The sequence below is a fragment of the Nomascus leucogenys genome, chromosome 13 (assembly GCF_006542625.1).
Source record: "Nomascus leucogenys isolate Asia chromosome 13, Asia_NLE_v1, whole genome shotgun sequence".
Taxonomy (NCBI): domain Eukaryota; kingdom Metazoa; phylum Chordata; class Mammalia; order Primates; family Hylobatidae; genus Nomascus; species Nomascus leucogenys.
Window position 1 is genome coordinate 33,929,777 of NC_044393.1, and position 18,439 is coordinate 33,948,215.

At 42.5% G+C, this 18,439-nt stretch overlaps 1 protein-coding gene across 9 annotated transcripts in view; it reads left to right on the plus strand.

Annotated features, from left to right (window-relative positions):
• Positions 1 to 9,572: 9,572 nt before the first annotated feature.
• The window catches only part of SNPH (syntaphilin), a 41,762-nt gene continuing 32,895 nt past the window's right edge, over positions 9,573 to 18,439 (plus strand). For 6 of the 9 annotated variants that reach the window (XM_030826619.1, XM_030826623.1, XM_030826625.1 and 3 more), the window contains exons 1-2: positions 9,579 to 9,679; positions 9,936 to 10,042. The gene's annotated coding sequence lies outside the window, so the exon portion shown is untranslated. Of the gene's footprint in view, positions 9,680 to 9,935; positions 10,043 to 10,079; positions 10,095 to 18,439 lie in introns of those variants that run through there. The other 3 variants (XM_030826628.1, XM_030826631.1, XM_030826622.1) reach the window with 3 other exon arrangements.

Genomic DNA, 18,439 nt, shown 5'->3' on the forward strand with positions numbered 1-18,439 from the left:
TGTAGATTGTTCAATTTAATGCAGAAGCCATCTGGAAGCAGCCGAAGGTCTGATCCATTTCATAGATAGGCTGACCTATTTCCTCTCTGTAGTTCAGAATAATCATAGCTAGAATTGGAAACCTACATGCTTACAAAGAAATACTTTAAATTCTGTTTTGTTTTGTTTTTTGTTTTTTTAAGGACAAAGGTCTCACTATGTTGCCCAGGCTGGACTTGAACTCTGGGCTCAAGTGATTCTCCTGCCTCAGCCTCCTGAATAGCTGGGACTACAGGCACATGCCACCATACCTGGCTCAGAAATACTTAATTATAGCTAAGTAATTATTTTTAACTTAGCTGATTTGAATATATAGCATTTATCATTTCCCTGACTTGAATGTTGCATTTAGCATACATTTAGGATGCATTTTTAAAATGCTATATGTTTTTGACAAACATTCAAAGATGTTTCTTAAAAGGCTATTTTACCTTGGAGTATTTACTTGAATTTTGTGGGGTTAATGATGAAAACATCATTATTTCTACACAGACAATTTATTTGGCTGCAATGCATATCATCCTTGATTTGACCTAATGCCTTGGTTTTTAATCCAATATTTTAATTGAAGAGTTACAAAGCTCATCTTTGCTTTAAATTACCTACGTGGGTTTTAGTCTATTTATAGGTCACTTAACCTTTTTATTTACTATTTAATGATTATTATAATCACCATTAATATGTCAGCAAAACTAAATCTGCTTCTTATGTTTAAAAAAATTAGCAGACACTTGTTCCTCATGTTGTTTGCAGCTATGCTCTGAGTAAAGATCACCAAAATAAACGTTCTTTTGCTTGGTGTTTACTGAACATTTTTGACATTAAAACTGTTGTTTTCCTTTTTTCTTAATTGAAGTTTGAGTTAGGGCATTTTCATATGATGCTCTGTGAGCTCCATCATACACTGTAAAATGAAGCCTATGGTACTCATTAAAATGTTGTTATATCTGGAATTATGCTGCAAACAACAAATTCTAAATAGCCTCTCTAAATGTATTAACTATAAATTTTAAATGGCAAAATTGCCTTTTTAAAATTTCTTTTATTTTTTAAATTAACATACAGAAAATTTGACTTCTTAATTTTGGTGCACAGTTCTGTGAATTTTAATGTATTTGTAGAGTCCTGTAACCATCTCCACAATTAGGATTCCAGCAGTAACATCACCCTAAAAAATTCTCTGTGTTATCCCTTTGTAGTAACACCCTTCCCCCATATAACATCTGGCAACCACTCTTCTCCATGACTGCACTTTTGTCTTTTTGAAAATGTCATACAAATGGAATCATATAGCATGTAACCTTTGATACTGGCTTCTTTCACTCATAAATGTCTTTGAGATTCATCAAGTGGTTGCATGTGTCAGTGGTTTGTTCCTATTTATTGCTGAGTAATATTCTGTTGCCTAGATACACCACAGTTTATCTATTTACCCATTGAAAGATGTTTAAGTTGTTTCCAGTTTTGACAATTATTAATAGAGCTTCATATATTTGTGTACATTTTTGTGTGGATATAAGTTTTTATTTGTCTAGGGTAAATATCTAGAAATGGGATTGCTGGGCTCTATAGCAAGTATATGTTTAACTTTATAAGAAATTACAAAATTATTTTCCAGAGTGGATGTACCATTTTGCATTCCCAGTAACCATGTAAGAGAGTTCCAGTTGATTTTTTGTTTACTTGTTATTTTGAGATAATTGTAGATTCACACGCAGTTGTGAGAAATAATACAGAGATCCCATATATCAGTTTACCTCCGTGGTAACATCTTGCATAACTTTAGTATAACACACAACTAGGAAATTGGCATTGACACTATCCACCCAGCTTATTCAGACATCACCAGTTTTACATGCACTCATTTTGTGTATATATTAATTCCTTGCAAATTTATCGCATATGTAGGCTTGTGTGGCCACCACCATAGTTGAGAAACAAAATAGTTCCATCACAAGGATCACTTGTGCTACCCTTTGTTAGCCACAGCCATCTCCCTCCTTACTGTTGTCCCTGGCTCCTGAAACCCACTAACCTGTTCTCCATCTCCAAAATTTTGTCATTAATACAGTTAATTTTTATAGATTAACCTTGTATCCTATGACCTTGCTAAACTCACAAATTAGTTCCAGGTGGTTTTGTTTTATATAAATGGAATTGAACAATGTTTCGCTTTTTTTTTTTTTTTTTTTTTTTTTACCCAGGCTGGAGTTGCAGTGGCACGATCTTGGCTCACTGCAGCATCAACCTCCCGGGCTCAAGCAATTCTCCTGCCTCAGCCTCCTGAGTAACTGGGATTACAGGGGCATGCCACCATGCCCGGCTAATGTTTTTGTATTTTTAGTAGAGATGGGGTTTCACCATGTTGGCCAGGCTGGACTCAAACTCCTGACCTCAAATGATCCACCCGCTTTGGCCTCCCAAAGTGCTGGGATTACAAGTGTGAGCCACCACTCCTGGCAATGTTTTGCCTTTTGTATCTGGTCCTTTCACCTAGTATAAAGGTTTCAGGTTTTATCCATGTTTTAGAATGTATCTTTATATCATTCCTTTTTATGGCCAAATAATATTCCATTGTATGGATATATCATATTTTGTTTATCCACTCATCAGCTGATGGACATGTGGATTGTTTCCACTTTTTAACTACTATGAATAATGCTGCTATCAACATTAGTATATAAGTTTTTGTGTATATAAGTTTTGATTTTTCTTGGTTATATACCTAGGCATGGAATTGCCAGGTCACGTGATAACTTTATGTTTAACTTTTTGAGGAGCTGTCAAACTGTTTTCCAAAGTAGCTGCACTATTGTACATTTCTACCAGCAATATATCAGAGTTCCAATTTCTTAATATCCTTGACAATACTTGTTATTGTCCCTTTTAAAAATTATAGCCATCCTAGTGAGTATCTCATGGTTTCGATTTGCATTTTCCTAATGACTAATTATGTTGAATATCCTTTCATGTGGATTTGCTAATAGTTTATTGAGGATTTTTGCATCTGATATTGGTCTGTATTTTTCTTTTACTGTCTTTTTCTGGTTTTGGTATCAGAGTTATACTGGCCTCATAAAATAACTTAGAAAGTGTTTCCTCCTATTCTATTTTTCTACAATAGATTGTGTATATTTGTGTTATTTCTTCTCGAAATAGTTGATAGAATTCACCCATAAACAATGTGGATCTGGATATTTATATTTTGTAAAGTTTTTTTAACTATGAATTTAATTTTTTAAATAGTTGTAGGACTATTCAGTTACCTATTTCATTTTCAATGAGTTTGGGTAGTTTCTTATTTTAAGTAATTGGTCTATTTCATCTACATTGGTGAGTTTATGTGTGTAGAGTTGTTCAGAGTATTCCCTTATTATCCTTTTAGTGTCTGTGGGGTCCATAGTAATAACCCCTCTTTCATTTCAGACATTGTTAATATGTTTTCTCTTTTCAGTTGTGCTAGAGGCTTATTAATTTTATTGATCTTTTAAAAGATTTTCTCTTTTGTTTTTCTGCTTTCTGTTTCATTTCATTTATTCCTGCTTTTACATTTATTATTATTTTCCTTGCTTGGGCTTATTTTGCTCTTTCTAGTTTTATTAAGGTGGAGGCTTAGATAACTGATTTGAGATCTTCCCTGTTTTCTAATATAAACACACAAAGCTCTATGTTTCCTTCTAGGCACTGCTTTAGCTGCATCACACAGATACTTATATGTTGTATCTTCACTTTTGTTCTGTTAAAAATATTTTCTAATTTCCCTTGAGACTTGCAGGTCTTTTACCTGCAAATTATTTAGAAGTATAGTATGTTCAGTTTCTAAGGGATATTTCCAGTAATTGATTTTGAGTTTAATTCCATTATAGTGAGAGAACATACTTTAAATGATTTCAATTCTTTTAAATTCATTAAGATTTATTTTATGACCCTATACTAAGTTGAAAATTTGTGACTACATTTTGACTCCCCAAAAACTTAACTACTAATAGCCTACTGTTGACCAGAAGTCTTACCTATAACATAAACAGTCAATTAGCACATATGTTGTATATGTATTATATACTATATTCTTACAATAAGGCAAGCGAGAGAAAAGAAAATGTTATTAAGAAAATCACAAAGAAGATAAATATATTTTCTATTCATTAAGTGGAAGTGGATCAACATAAAGGTCTTCATCTTCATGGTCTTCACATTGAGTAGGCTGAGGAGAAGGAGGAAGAGGAGGAGTTAGTGTTGCTGTCTCAGAGATGGCAAAGTCAGAAGAAAATCCACATAGAAATGGACACACACAGTTCAAAGCTGTGTTGTTCAAGGATCAATTCTGTTCTGCATTTGTTAGGTGGAGTGTTCTATAAATGTCAGTTGGACCTAGTTAGTTCATAGTGTTGTTTAGTTCTTCTACATCCTTGTTTATTTTGTCTACTAGTTCTATCAATTACTGAGAAAAAGTGTTTGTGTCTCCAGCTATAATTGTGGATCTGGTTATTTCTCCTTTCCATTCTGTCAGTTTTTGCTTTATATATTTTGAAGCTTTTTTATTAGGTGCATATACATATATAATTATTACATCTTCTTGGTGAATGACCCTTTTATTATTTTATAATAATTCTCTTTATTCCTGGTAATATTTTTTGCTCTGTAGTCTACTTTTTCTAATATTAATATAGTTATTCCAGCTTTCCTTTGATTAGTATTTGTATGGTATATCTTTTTTTATCTTTTACTTTTAGCCTACCTATATCATTCATTATAGTTAAAGTGAATTTCTTATAGACTGCATCAAATAAAGTCATTTTGTTATCCATTCAGATAACCTCTATTTTAATTGAAGTGTTTAGATCACTTATATTTAATGTAATTATTGACATTTTTGGATTTCAGATTTTATTTATTTAGGATTTTTGGATTTTATTTTTTTTTTTACTGTTTGTTCCCTTTATTTTTTATTCCTCTGTTTTCCCCTTTCTTGCCTTCTTTTGGAATATTTGGAATTTTTTGGAATTCAATTTTTATTTCTTCTTCTTCTTCTTCTTTTTTTTTTTTTTGGACAGAGTCTCACTCTGTTGCCCAGGCTGGAGTGCAGAGGTGCAGTCTCAGCTCACTGCAACCTCTCCCTCCTGGATTCAAGCAATTCCTGTGCCTCAGCCTCCTGAGTAGCTGGGATTACAGGTACACACCACCCCACTCAGCTAATTTTTGTATTTTTAGTAGCGACCAAGTTTTGTATTTTTAATAGAGACCTGTTGGCCAGGCTCGTCTTGAACTCCTGGCCTCAAGTGATCCACCCACCTCTACCTCCCAAAGTGCCGGGATTACAGGCATGAACCACTGCACCCAGCCTATTGTGTTTTTTTTTTTTTTTTTACTATATTTTTTGTTATAGATTTTAAAAATAGCTATTCTAGGGGTTGCAAAATACATACTTAACTTTTCATGCTCTACTTAGAATTGATATTTTACCACTTCAAGAGGAGTGTAAAAATCTTACACCATATAGGTCCCTTTATATTGTAAAGGAATATACATACTCCTCCTTTATATTGTACTTGTCTTATCTACATTAAACCCCCATCAACAATTGTTGCTTTCCACTGTCAAACATATTTTAAAAGATCAAGAGAAGAATAGCCTATTAAATTTACCCAAATATTTACCATTTTTGTTCTCCTTCCTTCTTGATGTTCCAAATTTCTTTCTAATATAATGTCCCTTTTGTCTGAAGAACTTAATTCAGTAGTTGTTTTAGAGCAAGTGTGCTGGCAATGGATTATCTTCATTTTCCTTAATTGGAGAATGTGTTTATTTCACTTTCATTTCTGAAGGATATTTTTACTGGGTACAAAATCCTGGTTGACAGCTCTTTTCTTTAAGCAATTTAAAAAAAATGTTCTGTTTTCTTCTGCCCTCCATGGTTTCTGATAAGAAATCAACAATTATTTAAATTATTATTCCTAAATTTTTTTTTTGACACAGGATCTTGCTCTGTCACCCAGGCTACAGTGCAGTGGTACAGTCAGTCATGGCTCACTGCAACCTCGACCTCCCAGGCTCCAGCAATCCTCCCACGTCAGTCTCCCGAGTAGCTGGGACTACAGGCAAATGCCACTACACACAGCTGATTTTTGTATTTTTTTATAGAGGTGAGGTCTTGCCATGATGCCCAGGCTGGTCTCAAACTCCTGGGCTCAAGCAATCTGCCTCTTGGCCTCCCAAAGTGCAGGGATTACAAGTGTGAGCCACTGCATCCAGCCTATTCCTGTGTTATTAATGCATCACTTTTCTCTGACTGCTTTAAAGATCTTGTTTTGTTTTTAATTTTCAGCAGTAACTGAAAACCATTATTATTATCATTATCATCATTTGATTTATTCTCTCTGGGGTTCACCAGAATGCTGGAGTTTGGAGCTTCATTTACTCTGTTCCGCTTTGCTGTCTACTTTCCACAGTTGAACTTGCATCTGGGACCAGGAGGTAGGAGGACAGAGACAAAAAAAAACAACAGGGGCTCACCCTCCCTCAGGACTACAGCTACTTTTATTGAAGAAGTTTCTCCTCCCTCAGAGTTTTAGGCACCTGTGCGTTCCTGCTGTCACAGACACCACTGCAGGATGGCCTAGGGCCTGGGTCATGAGACAATGGAGAAAAGATTTGAAAGGAAAAGAAAAATGATATCTCCCACATACTCTGAGCATCAGAAGTCCCTTTTCCTGATCTTCAAGTCAAAACTAGGGAGATTCTTTGGGAGCTTTCTCTTTATTGAGCCCCAATTCCAGATTTCGATCTGCCTTGAGACCAGGCCAGGAGTTATAGGAAGAAATAAAAATGATAAATTCACCACTAGTTCAGTGGTAGGGTATGTCAAATTCTGGCTTCTTCCCCAATGTGCCTGCTAGTATTTTGTCTTCAGAATCCTCAAATAGATGCTACGTGCATTTTGTTCAGGTTTTATTGCTGCATTCTGTGGGAGAGTATGCTTAGCCAGAATTGGAATAAAATTGTTTTTGAAACTAAAAAAATTTTTTATGTATTTTCAACTAGTCCAAAACAAAATAAAATCACTGATTTATTAGGAATAATTTTGTTTTATACTTATAATCCTCATTTGTTGCAATTTCCATTATAACTAAACACCAGTTCTCTTCTCAATCATCTGCTTCCTGATGCTAAAGAGAATACTTTACTAGCTAACACCATTCCAGATAGGAGTAATGTGAGTGAAGTCGCTCTCTTGCTTTGGGGAAGTTCCTTGTGGAGATTTCTGGGAAATGTAGTCTTCTAAGTATCAAGCAAAAAAAGAAAACCAAAAAAAAAACAAAAACAAAAAAACAAAAAAAAAAACCCACACAAAACTCCACACACATACACACATGAGGATGGGACAGCCAGGCATGGTGGCTCAAGCCTGTAATCCCAGCACTTTGGGAGGCTGAGGATTGCTTAAGCCCAGGAGTTGGAGACCAGCCTGGGCAACGTAGTAAAGCCCCACCTCTATTAATAAACAAAACAGCATGGGAACAGACAAAAAAATATTTTAATGACAATCTCAGAAATGTTCTCCTTCTAAACATATAATAATTACATGCCTTCCTTTGGTTTCACTTTAAGTGTAAAAATGTCACTTTTATAATTTCAGTGAGCATTAGAGCAGATAAAACATTTTATCAATTAACTTGCTAATATAGCATTAGGTGTTTTGGACAGAAGGCCTCAACATTTCACATGGCTTTTTCAACTAGTTTCCTATTCCTGCTACCATTGCTCTGCCATGTTTTTCTAGAAAACATAATATAATAATGGCTATCTGATAGGATACAGTTTAACTGAATACAGGAGAAAATAGAATCAATGTCCTCTCCAAAATGTATTAGCATTTGTTGCAAAAAAAGTAATGGATTTATTGCAGCTCAGAGATATAGGAAAAGATTTGACTGTGAAAAGCAACAGTAAACTTAAAATAATTATTTTTTCATGTACATTATCAATATTAACTATTTCTCACCAGGCCAGTACTGCAGAGTCATGATGTAAATCAGTGAATTCACTTTACAAATTCTCTTGGAAAAGTCAGCTTGGGGCAGAGAGTAGAGGGTACCAAGTTAAGCACCGGTGAGAGTAAACAGACTTAAGGACTTAAGAGCCTTAACAGACTTAAGACAAAAGGACTTCCAGGATGGCATCTGGCCCAGTGTTCCCATAGAAGACTGGGGCCTGGCACAATGTGTGCTTGCTTTCTCATTCACTTAGTCAATATTTATTGAGCTCCTACTATGTGTTAGGCACTGCTCTGGGCACTGGAAATACAGCAAGGGAAAAAAACAAAGTTCCTTCCCTCATGAAGTGTACATTCTAGTGGGAGTGATAAATGACACATAGTAAATATACACTATGTCAGCTGGTAATTAAATACAGCAGAACTAGGGGCAAAGGAGGTGGAGAGGAGGGAGTTAGTATTTTATGTAGAATGGTTAAGGAAGGCCTCTCTGAGACAGTAACATTTGAGCAGAGACCTGGAGGAAAGGAAGGATTGAACCATGTGGCTTTCTGGTGTGTTCTAGGCAAAGGGGACAGCAAATGCAAAGGCCCAGCAGTGAGGCCTCAGCAAGAAGGACAGCTTGATGGGAGAAAAGTGAGTGATGGGGAGAGCCACGCAAGATGAAGTCAGAGCTGGAGTAAGATGAGGGCAGGTGGTGGAGAGCGATACAGAAAACCACTGGATGGTTTAGAGCAGAGTAATGACAGATCAGACAGGCCTAGTTCAGAAAGAAGGAGCCCATTCCCACTCCACCTACTTCCCACACATGAAGCAGATAAGAAACCAAGCCCAGAAAGTGAGTTAACTTATCTAAAGTTGTATGGCTAGAAATGGAAGGGCTAGGCAGAAAATCCAGTTTTTTGGACTTTTTGGTCTTCTTGTTTTCCCTGTGACAGATGGAAGACAGAGGGAAAAGAGCCACAATGAGCATTTTAAGTTGTGATTACTTATCTCTCCGAGATCTTTCCAATGATTCACCTTTTTACCACTTCAGAGGAAAACATTTCCATTTTCAGACACTTAAGTTTCCTGAGATCATTGTTAGTAGCCCAAGTGCTTGCCATTCACATTAAATAACCCTGGTACTCAGACTTGGTTTGGGCAATGAAAAATGTTCCTAAAGGCTTTTAGATAAAAATTACTATTTGACTAGAACCAACTATGTGCCAGGGAGTGAGATTGGTATCATCACCCCATGTTACAGAAGAAAAAGCTGAGGCCCAGAGAGGTGAAGGGACTTGCGCAGGGTCACACAGCCGACCAAGACGCTTTCCACCACGCCCAATCGATCGCCCAGCTCAAAATACCCGCTGGTGTGTAGGTGGGAGAGGCCCCCGCTCCCCGTGTGCTCGTTGTCTCTGCTCCCAGGCCCTCTAGAGCAAGATACTAACTATCTCTTTAAGAAGGAAAGTAAAGACGGGCCGCTTACGCAGCTGCCGGCGAGCCGCCGACTGGCTGGTCCCCTCCATCCACCTCACCCTCCCCGCCCCTCCCTCCCGGCAGCCCCAGCCCCGGCGAGCACCCAGCTAGCCGCCTCCTGCAGGGGCTCGGGAGAGCAATTCGGCGGCCCCGGCAGGGCAGCTGAAGCCATGGAAGCCTCCGCAGGTGATGACAAGGACCCCGGGGACCTCCGGGCCCACCGCCCAGCTGCACCCGCGGCAGTCCAGAGTGCCAAGTGCCAGGGGGTGGGGTGGGGGCCGCGGGCCGCGAGGAGGAGGGGACGGAGCACCCGGCAGGCAGCCTGCCCTCCAAGCCTTCTGGCTGCAGCGGCCCAGCTGTCAGCGGCCGGGGGCTCAGCTGCCCGGGTGTCCTCCGCCCGCGCTCACCCGCCCCGGTCTATCTCTTTTTCCAAACCCCGCAGGTCGCTGATCAGGGCCAGGCTGCTGCAGCAGCCACTGCAGAGGCGCTGCGCCAAGCCGGGCCGGAGCGGTGCGAGCCGGCGGGGCTGCGGAGGGCGAGTGGACTCAGGTGAGGAGGCCGCGGCGGAGCGGGGAGCTGGCCCTGCGCTGCACCGCGGCAGGTGGGGGCCGCTTGCAACCGCTCGCTGCGGTAGAATCCCTTGGAGGGCACCAGCCTGAGAGGGGTTAATCGTGACTCATTCTTACCCTCCCTTCATTCCCCTACATCCCTTTAAGCGCTTCCCTCCCTCCCCCTCCGTGAAATGTACGAATTACAGGGTGCTGATTGCAGCAGAGAAGATTTCCAAAGTGGGCGATTAGGAGGTTTTTAGGGAACCCACCCCCTAATTTTTATTTGTCTTCCTCTTCTGGCATTTGGCAAACATTTAAGCTTCTCTTTTCCTTCTTGGAGGAGGAGCAGAGGTACCTGGAAGTGGGAGAAGGATGGAACCCCACACCCACCCCAAGGTCAAGTGCCAATGACTGCTTCCATCCCATCTTTCCGTCTGAGAAGCATCAGGGCCCTGCAGTAGATCTGGGGAGAAAATGCCCATAAGTCTTAGAGTGGACGATCTGAGCCTCCGTCTCCCCGGAGCTTCCCTGGGATATGAAGCCTTCCACTCCCCAGTCCGGAGCTGGGCTGTTTGCAACACCTACTAGCCTGGGGATCCCCATATTCCCTTCCCAACCCTGCAGACTGAAAGAGAGGCCGGTCACATGCTGCCTGTTTCCTCTGCCTTCTCTGCCCATCTGGTGGTGTCGGGATGGGCTGGAGGAGCTTCTTAGAAAAAGGTGATCTCTGCAGGCAGAGTCGTGTAAGGAAAGTGCCAGAGATTGGGGTTCTAGGCCCTTAACTTGCTAGTTGGCCACAAGTAGCCATTTTAAAATTCTTTAGGTGTGGGTGTCTGTCTGCTCATCTGTTAAATGCAGGAATTGGATTAAATGATCTGTATAATTTTAGTATATCACTCGAGCAGTTTTTACATGTCAGGGGGACCCCTCTGCTAAGGCAATTTAAATTTAGGTTCATGAAATAATTGGGGTTTCCTCAGTTGATCTCTTTCAACTCTGACTTCTTAAGTGAAACACTGACCTTGTGGGCCTCAAGGAGCTGGAGGTGCCAGACAGTCCTATGTTGACATCCCTGAGCTGCCAAGTGACTTCCCTTCCCCCAGCTTCAGTTTCTCCATCTGTAAATCTAGGGGTACAGCCCGCAGAGGGCTGATGTGAAAATTAAATGAGATGTATGTGGAAGGACCTAAAATAGTGCCTGTGCCTGGCATATAGTAGGTTCTCAGGAACTCAGGACTTGGGAGATAGGCTGGGGGAAGACAGGAAGAGATGACTGCTTTTAGTCCTCTTCTCCTCCCCATCCCCTGCCTGTCTCTTCCACACCCCTGCAGATGGTGTCCCTGCCAGGGGTAATGAATGCTGAAGTATATTGGGCCACCAGGCTGAGGGCTTAGGCAGGCAGCAACATTTCCACTGCAAAGGTTGTGACATCATTGTAGCAAATGATGGTCCCAAGGAGGCCTGTAGCCCAGCATTGGGTTTGGAAAATCCTGGCATCCAAGGGCGGAGTCTCTGAGGGAACAGAAGCAGCAGAATCTTGTGTGCTGGCAGCAGGGCAGGGTTCAGGTCTTCCGGATCTCACAGGAATCCCACTGTGGCTCTCTTGCCCTCCCTGGAGTGTCTCCCTAGAGTCACCCTGAGGCCAGGCAGTCAAGTTTTTGGTGCCTGTATTTTCGATTCTTTATCTTCCTTCCTGCTGTCATTTTCAGCCTAGCACTCAAGCCTTTCTCACTCCTCTTTATTCCATAGATACCTCCTGCCTTTTGACAGCATGATAAAGGAGGTTCTCCATAGGGTTGGGTGGGGAATTTTGCTGCTGCACCATTTGGGCCAAAAGAAGTTGTCATGTCCCCCCACCCCCACCCTAAATTCCTATTTGGCAGAGGCCCTATCATTTTCCTTTCTATATCTCCAGCCTCTGGCCCATGAGTAGGCCCAAAGTAGGTGCTCCGTAAGTGTTGAATGAAACAAACTTGAGGAAATTATGTCCCTAAGCCAACTAGGTTAGGGAGAAACTGTAGGAATGTGTTGATTGTGTAGGTGAAGGCCCTTTTAAGTGTAGGACATCGTCCAGGTTGTTGGTTGTCATTATTATTGCTATTACAACTACTGTTATTATTGCTATTGCTGGTGATTAACAGATGCTTTGCCTACTCCTCTAGGGCTCCTGACTAGACCAAAAGGGGCCAGATGTGCCTGGGAGGGTGGTGATGTTGGCAAAAAGGGATCCAGATGGTGCTGGCTGGTGTGAGATGACTGTGAAGGGAGGAGGATTGGGAAGGGAATGATTCTAGCCATTTTCTGTGTTTGAGGGAGGGGAGCAGATAATTAGAATCAAGTGGGACAACATGGATATGCAGTAGAAAGTCAGGAGACCCAGGTCCCATGTCCCGTTTAACCACTGCCTTATTATGTGACCTTGGGCCAGTCAGGCCTCCCCTCAAGGCCTCTGTGTGCCCATCTATATAATGATGGGACTGGACTAAGTGATTTCTAAGACCCCTTCTGCTTCTGACATTCTGCCGAGTGGATTTTGTTAAATAAAAATCGGACAGTTATTATTACCCTCAACATCATTTATGAAGTCCCAGACCACTAACTATCTCAGGTAATCCTTAAAGAAAATTATGACTGTTTCAAAGATGAGGAGACTGAGGCTTGGAGAGAATAAGTGACTTGCTGAGGATTGCCCAGCTAGAACTGTTGTCTGACACCAGGTCTGTCTGGATCATCCTCTTCCAAAGTTTCGCTGCCTCTTCATGCATACCTTGCTGATGCTGTGAGTTGTGTGTGCACTTGCAGGTGTGAATAGGGGTTTGGAGAAGAAAAAGCTGTGAACAATTTATTGTGAGCGATCAGGCATTTCTCCCAGGTGATTGGTGCAGGGTACTTCCTGGTTGAAAACTGTGTGAGCCAGGAATGGAGAGTTTTCCTTTCACCATGAGCCCTGCTTTGCTGATGGTTGGTGGATGCCCCTTTACCGAGGATAATGGTTAGGCCTGAATGACAGTCAGGATAGACACACTTTTTTAGTCTTCTTATGTGTTGTGCTCTGTTTTATACAGGTTCAATAATTTACTCCTCAGATCATCCCATTATGTAGGCACTATATATAAATTTACCCATTTTTATAAGTGAGAAAGCCAGGGCAGAGAGGCGAAGGGTCTTACCCAGAGTCATACAACCAGTGTGTCATAGAACCTAGAAAATGTTTAGCTGGAAGTGCACTGGACTGGGTGTCCAAAGAGTTGCTTTTAGTCTGAGCCCTCTCAATGACTGAGTAACCTTGGGTCAGCCGGTTTCGCTCCGAGAGTTCCCATACCTCAAATGATCTGCATGCATCTACTGGCTCCAAAAGGCCTATATGCACCCTTGTTCCAGTATTGGAGGTGGAGGGGATTCCTTAACTTGCTAAACATTGATCAGCATTTGTCCTTATTTATTAGCTAGGCCCTGGGCTAAGTGCATAGCATGCAGGAAAGAGTAAATGGTGAGTCCTAGTTTCAAGAAGCTCATATCTAACAGAGGGAGACAGATACCTAAACGTGTAGATATGAGAAAACATCTGGAAGCTATAAGACATACTGATATGTGTGTGATGGGGTGGCGGGACAGAGAGAGGGGAATGATCTTTCCTACTGAGTGGGTCAGGAAGGCTTTAGAGAGATGATGCCATTGTCATCTCTATTTTTGGCATTGAGCTTGTGAATAATAATTTAATAATAATAGTAAAGGGTTCTATTTGATTTAGAATGTAAACAGCCCTAAAGACTTGTTGGCTCCTGTCCTCATTGATCCAGAAGGTGGACACAGAGTCTTGGGGACCATCCGAGCTCACTCTGTAGCACAATTTTGATGGAACTATCCGTTTGTCCCAGGTAGACCAGAACCTTTCCTGTCCTTAGAGGCTTCTAGAAGTGGGATTTTGAAATTCCTCTGACGAAGACTGTCTTCTGCCTATAACCATCTGATAGGCTTGAGGAATTCTTCTTCATGCCTATTCTAGGCATCCCACCTGTCTGTCTGGAGGAACACCTAACACCTAAGAGGTGAAGTCATTCGCCTAACATTACTCAGCAGGGCTTGGTTCATAACTCTGGCCTAACGGGGATTGCACTTCTAAGCCACACGGGGTCTTTCTACATCTAGGCCACCAGAGGCCCCAGGTGCCAGTTCACAGCTGGTGCTGAGGGAAGTCTCAATGCAGGTGATGTGAAGCTCAAGCCAAGGGCCTTGGAGAGGCTGAGGCCTGTGCACCCCAGGCTGCTTTGCATTAATGAACAGATATTTATGACGTGTTTGTCGCATACTCAGCACTGTCCTCTGAATTGAGGGGCTGAGCCAACCAAAAGGGAGTGGCTGGAAAGCAGCCTGGCGCAGCAGGAAGAGCCAGCACCGAGGAGTCAGGAGACTTGTGTCCTCACCCCAGCTCTGCCATTGACCCACTGGGTGGCCTTAGATCAGACCCTTTGCTTTTCCATGCCTGCAAAATGGGAGTCAGACGTGATGATATCTAAGAGCCCTTCTAGCTCTGAGTGGCTAACAATTCAGAAACTCTTTCTTCTTCTTCTTCGTTTCGTTTTTTGGAGGCAGAGTCTTGCTCTGTCACCCAGGCTGGAGTGCAGTGGCACGATCTTGGCTCACTGCAACCTCTGCCTCCCGGGTTCAAGTGATTCTCCTTCCTCAGCCTCACGAGTAGCTGGGACTATAGGCATGCGCCACCATGCCTGGATAATTTTTGTATTTTTAGTGGAGAAGGGGTTTCACCATGTTAGCCAGGCTGGTCTCAAACTCCTGACCTCAGGCAATCCATCTGCCTTGGCCTCCCAAAGTGTCTTTCTTCTGTTCTGTAATGACTTTAGGGGGTAGAAGGGTGGATAGGATACATATAATTGTAACTTGAGGAAGAATAAGATAAATATAACAAAAGGCATGAACAAATGCTTTGTGGATTTGCTAGGGGGAGAGGCGTTGGGAAAGACTCAGTTCAAAAGCCACCTCTTCAAAAATAGAATGATGCAGATATGGTTAGATGAAGTTATGAGTTTTTGTTTTTTGTTTTAATCAAGAGGAATAACAGAAGATTGCTGTCATACTGGGACAGGAAGTCTGTAGCAGAGCAGTGGGTCTTGGACTTAGATTTCACAAAGACCAGTGCATTTGGGAATCCATCCTCGGTTCGCTAGCCTTTTATTTTACCAGATGAGGACATTCAGATGACACTTAGGGTTCTCTTTACCATCACTATCATATAATAAGACAAAGAACATTTTAATATTTCTATTCCCCCAAGAAAGAAGGCCATGTTATCAGGGGAAAAATGGCATCCTTTCAAATTGAATACATTTTGCTTTGTTAAAAACTCACTGCATTGTCTGTGTTTTCCTCATTTTTGCCACAGACTCGTGTTCTTGTGTTTGGCTCTCAAGTTGGACTGCTGAGGTTTGAATCTTGGCCCAGTTATTTTTTCCCTCAGAGCCTCTGTTTCCTCATCTGTAAAACTGGGAAATGATGTTGTCTCCTAAGGTCATTAGGAAGACTCTACACCAAAATGAAATATGTTAAGCAAGGGATGTCAAATGTAGTTGTCTACAAAGGTAAAACAGGCTGGTTGGTCTGTTTGGGGATTGTAGCACATTGGAAAGTACTTGCTTGAAAGAGGCAGCTGCTGTCCTGCTCCCACCATTCTTGCCTACAAGAACATGTGCCCAATGTTGTCAGATCTTCTGATTTATAAGCTAGAAATCTGCCTATTTGTTTTTGACATCTCCTAATTTTTAAAATGTAGCTGATTAGACAACATTTTTAAATGCACATATTAAAATGTGTATGTGGCCGGCCATCTGTCTGTGACCTCAGATGTAAAGTTTTAGATGCTGGGCACATAGTGCTCAGTCATTATTGGCTGGCCCACAGATGAAGGCAGAGAAAGGAAAGAAGGCTGGAAAGGCAGCCTAGGCCAGGGAATGCCTTGTTTGCAAGGCTAGGGCATTTAGCCTGACTTTGGCAGCTTGTGATCTTCTGCTTCTGGCTCCCCCAGCTTCAAAGGCCCTCATGGTGCCCCTTCCCTTTCGGCAGCACTGTCAGGATTGAGTCTGTGGGGACTGAGGCCTCCAGATACCTCTGTACCCCTTGAAGCTGGCCCTAGCCATGCCTCCCTACCACAGGGTCTCTGGAAGCTTGGTCGGCAGCTTCAGAAGAGGGAACTTGGTTGGTGGCCTGTGCAGCCTGACACAGAAGCCACCTTTGAGAAAGAGGGGTGCAGAGAGGCTCCTGGCAGGTCCTCAGTGGGTGGGGTAGTTCCTGTTCTTTGGAAGCCACACCGGCCTTGCAGCAGAACTTCTGCCGCCCTCTCCTTGGGTTGTCCTGTGGTCTGGACAGCAAGCAGTCTCTCTGTGGACAGCTCTGACACATGGTCCCTGCAGAGGAAAAGTTGGGATCTGGTTGCAGAGACAGCCTAGAGTGTTCTTAGTGAAGGACCTCAGAGGAGCTCTTAATTAGCAGAAGGAACCCTACCACGGTTTCAGGGCCTTCTAGGATTCAGATTAAAGCCACTGATGACAGTTCACATTTTTTGTGGCTCCAGTTAATCAAATATTCATCAAGCACCTATCATGGTGAGGTTTTATTCTGGCCACGGTGAAGGAATTCAAAGAAGTATTTACAACCATTCATTCAACCAACATATACTGAGAATCTGCTGTGCACACAGGCACCAAGATGTGGTCCCTACCCTCAGGGAGCTGTTTAGGTTGGTTGGAGGGAAGGTATGTGGGTGGTGCACAGGGCCTGGCACATAGAAATATTAACAACAGCTGCCATTTGACTGTGTGTCTTCTGAGTATGAGGTGCTAGCCCTCACAGCACCTGTTTTAGAGGGTGAATGGGAACTGAATGGAATCTTCATCTGAAGCACTCAGCACTGTGCCTGCCACACAGTGATATAGCTGTGTTATTCGTAGCCTGGAATACTGGGCAGATGCGAAAGAAAGGCAACATAAAGATGGGTCGAGAAAAAAAGAAGCAGTCAACCAATTCAGGCCCACTTAGCATATGTTATCCTTGTTTTATAGAGGAAGACACTGAGACTCAGAGAGGGGAGGAAATTTGTTCAAGGTTACACAGCGACTGTGTAGCAGAGCCTACACTTAGATGCCAGTCTCTTTGGCATCAGAGCTGCGTTCTTCCCTCTAAGCCATACTGCCTCTAAAGAAGTGATTGGTGAACAAAAAATAAATTAAACTACCATTTGTTGAACACACACAACAGGTGAGGCACTGTGCTGCTTGGTAAGATAGGAAGTTTTTTAATAGTTGAGAAAACTAGGACCACTAGAAAGAAGAAACTGGCCCAAAGTTATATAAGCACAAGTGCTGTGGTGGGGACTCCCACACAGGTATACAGGATGTGGCTTCCCACACTGTAGTGACAGGATAGCAGTTTTCAGGGGTAAAGGTATTCAAAGTGCAGGCATGGGAGAGTGTGGGCTTCTGCGTGCCCTGAGAGACAGATACCAGACCAGTCCTTGCAAGTGCCAGCAAGGAAGGCAAATTTTGGCTCAGTTCAAGGGATAAAAGGGAGAAAATTCTAAAAACAAACAAACAAAAATCTAGTAACAAAACAATGTGTTTTGAGAGCTGGCACCTCATCTCTGGGCTGCTCACATAGGACTGGATGTTCTAGGAGGAATTCTCGCCATAGGATGGAGTTTGGAAAGGCTGTGCCTGACAGCTGTAACCCAGAAGATCTGGAATCCTAGTATAGGGCTGGCCACAGGTGAGGCAAGCAGTGGGTGCAACTGGCATTCCCAGAAGAAAGAATAGCTGTAGGTTGAAACTATATGAGAAGGCTTCCCGGAGGAAGAGGAGGAACTAGAACAGGATCTAAAGAGCTGGCATTTGGGAAGGGAGTGGAGGAGGACTGTGTAAGAACAGTGAGTCTGAGGACACTGAGCTCTCCAGTCTGGCTAGGCCATCGGTCTGGTGCCCTTCAGCAAAGGGCAGCTCCCTGTCCTTCCTGGCTTTTAAAATGGTGGAAACAGAGGCACAGTAAATCCTGGGTCCTGCGTCTTTCCCAAAGCCTCATTAGGCAGCCAGTTTGGCACCACTTCCCCCGTCTTACTTCCCACACATCCCCTCTGTCTGCATTGTAAGATTCGCCTCCCTTCCAGACTCCCTTTCAGAAGTGGCAGACTTTGGACATCAAGCCCCAGAGGGAGAAAGGCTGTGCTAAACATCACCTCTGCTGTGAGGCAAACCTCATGAGGCAAACTACGTCTTCTGACAGTAGCCACCTTCCTAACTTTTGGGGCTCAGAGCCAAAAGGGGAGGAGCCACAGCTCCATCCACTTAAGCCGCCCTGGGCCTTCTGGGAGCCACTCGCTGTTTCAGAGTCA